The sequence below is a fragment of the Alligator sinensis genome, unplaced genomic scaffold (genome assembly GCF_000455745.1).
Source record: "Alligator sinensis unplaced genomic scaffold, ASM45574v1 scaffold642_1, whole genome shotgun sequence".
In the NCBI taxonomy this organism is placed as follows: domain Eukaryota; kingdom Metazoa; phylum Chordata; order Crocodylia; family Alligatoridae; genus Alligator; species Alligator sinensis.
The window spans coordinates 1477020-1483904 of NW_005842289.1; the positions used below are offsets into that span (position 1 = coordinate 1477020).

Sequence of the window (6885 nt, forward strand, 5' to 3'; positions counted from 1 at the left end):
GACTTTTTAGTGTCCTCTTGAAGATTTCCAGGGTGGGTGATTGCACCACCACCGGAGGGAGCTTATTCCACAGTCTGGACAGCCTGACTGTGAAGAAGTATTTCCTAATGTTGAGCCCAAATTCCAGGACTTTGTGGCCATTACTCCTAGTTTATCCCCACCATACACACACCCCACCATATACACACACACACGCACACCCTCCCGTACACACATATACCCAGACCCCCCTGACATCCCACCAAACACACCCACACCCACCTACACACCCACACATGTCCCTACACCCCACCATGCACACACCCACACCCCCCACCATACACACACACCATATACACCCACACCATACATACCCACCAAACATACCCACATCCACCATACACACACCCACCCTATGATGCACACACATACCCATCACACACACATACACACCCCCCGGCACAGTATACAAGAGTAAGAATTTATTTTTGAATTATTATGCAGTTACCTCTATATACACTATGCAGACAAATATCATGACAAAAATATTATTTGTAATAAAATTAAAATATGTTATAGTAGATGTTTGACTTTTAGTGTATGCGTTGTTTTTTTTCTGGTTCTAAGATGGCAACCCAAGTTCCCCCCACCCCACCCCACCCCACCCCAGAGTATTTCTGGGGGGCGAGGGGAAGGACTTCCAGTGGCAAAGGTCAGGGGTTAGGAGTGGGACTTCCGGTCCCAAGATGGCGAGAAGAGGCAGGACTACCCCTGTGGCCCTCCACAGCTCACCAAAACTCCTTAAGTGGCCTTCCACCCTAAATAATTACCCACCCCTGATTTGACATCCCAAAAGCTAGATATGCCAGTAAGGAGTGCATACTTGTGCCATTTCATCACCCATCTTGTTCTAGGGAATAGTATTCCTTCTTTCTCTCCTCCTATACTTGACAGACATTCTTTCTGTCTGCGGTCTGTGTTCACAACAGATAAGGTAAATTTTTGCTTTAGTGGCTTTTTACCTGACTTCCATAAACTAGATACTGAGAGTGCCTATGAATTCACCTCTTGGAATTTAATGGAGTGAACACAGAACTTGGTTTTCCTTACTGGGTTATATGTAAATGTTACATTCAAATACCGTAGATCTTCAGGAAGTGCATCTGGCTAAAGAAGAGTCAGTTAAGCTAGAGCAGGGCTGTAGACGACATGTATGGTACAACCTCATTGTAACAAGCCTTGTTTCTAATAAAGCCCTTCTTTTAACTATCCCAACAGCAGGAACCAATTTTTGTTCGTTATTATGATGCAGCAACTTGACTAACTCTGTAGCAAACACCTTCTTTTAATGAACTGTTCTTCTGGTCTCATGGTTATTCGTTATAATTAAGTTGTTTTCTATATCCTAAAATTGGTCAGGAAAAGAAAAAGACAACAAAGACAGGTTGCTCTCCCAATTGGAGAGAACCAGGTAAGCAGCTCCATGTTCTGAGAATGAAAGTGTTACACTGAAGGCTGTAACTCAGAACCTCCCCTTTTTACTAGAGCTGGGGAGAAATGTTCTGAATGAACACTTGTTTGCCAGCTCCCCACCTGAGCACCTTGCTAGCTCAGCCTGATGGGGTTATTAGGGCTGCCAGCTTCCCAGGTCTTTGAAAGCCCTCCTTGTGGGCTGCCAGGTTCCCTGGAACCACTGGCTCAGCAAGACTGCCAAAAGGCCTAGGAGTCCACCAGAACCTCTGTTCTTGACTAAATGTGTTCCACCTTCAAAAACGCACAGCTTAAAACAGAAATATGCACTCTTGCACCTAAGTAGAAGTTGCCACATGGGGAATTGTACGGGTTATAACTAGGGACCTACTTTAAATTGCAGTTTCATAATTGGTGCAAAAAATGGCATTGACTATGATTTTTTTCCTCAGGAAATCAACCAAAAAAACCCTTTAATAAAAATAAAATGCTGTCTCCCCAGTGGGTGCCAGAAGTCATCACTGGCCTGAACTTGCAGCCTTCCCTGGCTTCTCCACTAGTCAGTGTCGAGGGGTGGGGCCACAGTGAAATGACCAGGAAATCAGCTCTTCGGGTCCTGACCAAGCCGTGAAAATTGTTTTCTTTTGCCACGAGTTAGGTAGATTCCTAGTTATAATTACAAGGGTGTAATTGGTTTGGTCTAGTTACGATGGTACATTTACTCATGTAAACAAGTGCTATCTGTGCAAAACCTGGTTATTGTTCTAGGGAACTTGTTTTTTTTCTTTACCATGTAACTTTGGAACTCAACTTTGCTATGTGTTATTCTGATGGCTGAGTAATGCAGAACTGAGGTACTACAACAAAATATCAATAGCCCAGAATCTTAGCCCTGCCCCTTTTTCCTTTGGGCTATTCAGGAAACAAAACCTCCCACAAGGCCCCTGTTGAGCACATTACCAGCAGACAGTTTGACAGAGACAGCCCCTCTCTCTCCCTTCCCATTTTCTCTACTGGGGTAACTGCAATGAGGAATTGGTAAAGGGTACCATACCAAACTGACATAAGTCCCCTAGGCTACCATGATTATCTGGTTCAGGCTAGAGAGCTCCCTTCCCTCACTACTGAGTGCAGACTCAAAGGTGTTCCCAGCACTTGGTCTTCCCACCGTGCTCTTTGTCAGATGAGACCGTTTCTGGGTCTAGATTACTGCTCAAATTTAGCCTTCTTTGGAGATATGGAGACGTCTGCAGTGAAATGAGCTGTAGGATTTAAACTGGGGAAAGAGCGAGTTACCCACGGTGAGCCAAGGTGATAATCATCGGGAAAGGCTGATTCAAAGCAGTGCCCTCCTCCAGTAAATGCAGGAATGTGCACAACTGGATGACTCAAAGGCAGAGGAGAACTCATCCCGCATGTATGAGCTGCCTGTGAAGAGTCAGGCAAATATGCTATTTCTAACTAGGCATGCCCTTATCTGTAGGATCTAATAACTACATTTTTGTGAGAGGTTATTAAATTGAGTTAATTCTTGGCTTATGTCTTGTTCCCCTTTCCCCAACAGCCCGGCCAGACACATTCTGGGCTTGTTCAGACAATTAGGGTTTGGGCAGTGTCTCTAGGATGTCTGGAAGACTTGATCTTTTTTTGACCCAAAAAATATGTGAACTGCTGCCCTGCGGCCAGCAGCATGGAAGTTGGAAGATGAAGATTAGCAGAGGGATGAGTTCTTGGTCCCATGCTAGGCCAGAAGCTGGGAGAAAGCAAGGCTGCAGGCTGGAAGAGAAAAAGCTCTGAAGCTAAGAGGCTGCAGAGGACTTCTAGGAGATCTCTAGCACTGATGGGGGCCCTGCAAGTAAGGTTTAGATGGGTTTAGATGACTTTCAGGGATAGTGGGGCAGTTTTTGTTGCAACTGGTGGGCTTATGATTTTGTTTATAGTGCAAACCAGTGGACTGGGTGGGACTAAAAAGGGGAGATGTGGAGGTCCCAGAGTGCCAGAGAGGCATGTGCAGCTGCAGCTCGAGAAGCCAGACCTGGTGCAGTCAGTCTCAGCCAAAGGGGCCAGCCAGAGCAGTGGGGTGGAAGCAAGGAAGGCTGAGGCCCCAACAAGGGAGTAGAGACCTAAGGTGGCCTGCTGGTTTGGACTTAGTGCCCACTTAAGTAATGATTGGAAGCACCTGTGACACGTGCAAGGATGTAGGGGCCAAGGGATGATTAGCCCTTAAGGCAGGGGTGGGCAGTTATTTGGGCCAAGCAGCCAAGCATAGGTTGTTTTGGTGAGCTGTCATGGGCTGGGTGAGCACTCCCTCCCAACAGATCACCAGAACTCCCTATGTGGGATGGGGTCCCAGGCAGCGGTGTTCAGAAGCAGGATGAGTGGGTGAGGCTGGGATCACAGTAGGGGTGTGGGGCAGTGACAGCATGGGTCCAGGACTGAGTCAGAGCCACGAGCTGCTGCCTGCACATCTCTGTGATGGGTATGAGTTCTTTACTTGCAGGCAGGGCCATGTAGGAAGCAGATCTCGGTTCTCCCCTGCTCCAGCCCCACGCTGTCACTGCCCCACAATCCTGGCCCCGAGCCTGGATGCAACTCCCTGCCTGCTCATGGGACTCTCTGGAGCTGCATCTGGGACTGGGATCTTGGTGAATTAACAGCACGGGGCTAGGGCAGATGTAGAGACCACTGCTGGGCCTCTCTGGGGGACTGGAGCAGCCATGAGAGGGAGAGGAGGGCTGCAAGTCCAGTGAAGGAGGAACTTAGCTTCCCTTCCCTCTCCCCTCACCCATCCCCTCCCCTGGTCCAGGGTATGCAGTCTGCAGACAGGGGTGGGGTGGGAGGGGATGGACCTGATGGTGGCTCCACACCCTGCCATTTGCAGAATCCAGGACCGGGCTGTGGCCAGGGGGTGGTTGGTTCTGGAGCACCTCATCCTGTGCCAGCCTGCAGCTTGCCCCGGGGATACCTGTTTGGAAGCAGCAGCCCCCAGCTCCCAGCCCCGCCAACTCGGTGTGGGGCAGATCAGCGTGAAGCAGGCTGCGGGAGCGCCAGTGAGGACGCTGCATCTGAGGCTGGGGCTGGGACCAAGCTGGTCTCCACAGAAATCAGCCTCCAAACCTAGATGCAGCTCCCTGCCTGGCCATGTGCCATTTCCATGGAGACCAGCCCTGGCACCCACCCTGGCCCCGGATGCAGCACCCTCTCTAAGGATCCTGCCACTGCCACTGCCCCCATTCTGTGCCGCTCCATCCCACCCCATGCCAAGCTAGTGGGCTTTGGGGCTGTCACCGTGGAGAAGGCATCCTGGGGCAAGCTGTGGGCTGGCATGGGATAGGCGTGCCCCAGTGCTGCCCAGCGGGGCTGAGGGACCGGCTGTGGGCTGGGCAAAAATCGCTCTGTGGGCTGCATCCAACCTATGGGCTGTATTTTGTCTACCCCTGCCCTAAGATAGTAGGTGTCCTGGGGGACATGTACATGCTGGGAGGGCCAATTAAATGTGAGGACTGGAATGAGTCCCACAGGATCTGAAGAGATCTGCTGGCAGGAGATCAAAATGAAATTTGCTCTAGGGCCTAGGGACAGAGTCCCTCTCCAAACTTTATTAAGAACATCAAAGCATGGGAGGCGAGAGTAGAGGGAGGGCACCTAGAGCCAGAGCAGAAAAGGAATGGAGAGTGACCACCAGGGGGTACCGTGGCTACCCATGGGGCACTGATCCTGTTACACCGTGGATGGGAAAAATATGACGCGCAGGCCACATGCGGCCCACCAGGCCATTCTATCCAGCCCATGGAGCCCCTAAAAAATTTAGAAAATTAATATTTATCTGCCCCTGGCTGCCTGTCAAAGATGACAGGAGACAGGGGCAGTAGGACCCAGGGGGAGCCGGTGGCAGAACTAAATAGCTGCAGCAGCAAGTCCAGCCCTTGGCTCTGCCCCCCCTCCATCCTTCCCCACCAACCCCACCTGGAAGCCTCTGCCTAGCAGGGGCTTCTGGAGGCTTCTGGCTTGGGGCTGTTCCTGCCTCCCTGCATGGAGGGAAATACAGATAAGAAGGGGCGGGGGTAGGAAGAGGCAGGGGAGGACCCTGGGTGATCGCCCCAGGGCTGGCTGGGCTGGCTCCTGCAGTCCCGGCACTGCAGCTGGGAACCACATGGTACTGGAGACCAGCTGGTGGGTGGGGGGTGAGCGGGGAAATGGCTATGGCAGGCAGGGGGAAGGGGTAGTGAGCGGGCGTGCAGAGTGCAGCGATAGCCAGGCGGGAGCGTGGGGCCTACGTCGATGCACCAGGGCCAGCATTGGCGGGGCCTAGAGTGGAATGGCAGGGGCTCTGTGGAGCCAGGCTGGCTCCCTCCTCTCCCTGCTTGAGCAGCGCAATACAGACCAGCTGGCTAAGCAGAAGTTCTACAGAAAAGGACCTGACGGTTACAGTGGACAGTAAGCTGCATATAAGTCAACAATGTGTCTGTGTTGTGAAGAAGATAACAGCATACTGGGCTGCATTTGTGGGAGCATTGCCAGCAGATCCAAGGAAGTAATTATTCCCTTCTGTTTGGCACTGGTGAGGCCACATCTGGATTACTGTGTCCAGTTTTGGGCCCTCCACTACAGAAAGGATGCAAATAAATTGGAGAGCAATGAAAATGATTAGGGGGCTGTGGCACATGACTTCTGAGAAGAGGCTGAGGGAACTGGGTTTATTTAGTCTGGAGAAGAGAAGACTGAGCATGGATTTAATAGCAGCCTTCAACTACCTGAAGGATGGTTTGAAAGAGGATGGAACTAGCCTGTTCTCAGTTCTGGCAAATGACAAAACAAGGAGCAACAATCTCAAGTTGCTGCTAGAGAAGTTTAGGTTAGATATTAGGAAAAACCTCTCATCAGGAGGGTAGTAAAAGACTGAAACAGGTTACCCAGAGAGATTATAGAATCTACATCCATGGAGATTTTTAAGACCTGGCTAGACAATGCCTTTGCTGGAATTATATAGTTGGGGATGGTCCTGCTTTGAGCAGGGAGTTGGACAAGATGATTTGAGGTCCCTCCCAACCCTAATTTTCTATGATTCTATGATTCTAAATTGTCTTAGAGTGATATTTTTTTCCCCCTGGGAAGGGAAGAGGGTTTCTGTTCTCTTATTCATACACAGGAGTCTGTGCCCTAAATTCCACAATTCTCGGTTGTATTGTTTTTGGTTTTTTTCCCATATAGGAGCAGTTCTGAGTGACAGAACTATAGATGTGCATCTTGCCCTGTCAGCTGAAGATTAGATATCCCTGGATGTCCTGACTGGAGATCTGCAGGCTGAGAAGAGCACATAGCGTCCATAGTTCCCTCTACAAGCAGTGCATCAAGTGTCAGAAATCAATGCAGGTCTGAGCAGGACAGATGGACAGGAGTGTGGACCAGGGCTGAGTCTGATGACCAGGTTCCGCA

At 50.3% G+C, this 6885-nt stretch overlaps 1 protein-coding gene and 1 long non-coding RNA gene across 5 annotated transcripts in view; both read left to right on the forward strand.

The window, feature by feature from the left end:
* LOC112551007 overlaps window positions 1-6879 on the forward strand; it is a 15408-nt gene extending 8529 nt beyond the window's left edge. Inside the window, exon 3 of the long non-coding RNA XR_003095108.1 lies at window positions 6661-6879. This is a non-coding gene — a long non-coding RNA (uncharacterized LOC112551007). The remainder of the gene's footprint in view (window positions 1-6660) is intronic.
* Window positions 1-6885, forward strand: part of KIAA0895L (KIAA0895 like) — a 77582-nt gene that overhangs the window by 36908 nt on the left and 33789 nt on the right. The gene's annotated exons all lie outside the window — the stretch shown is intronic.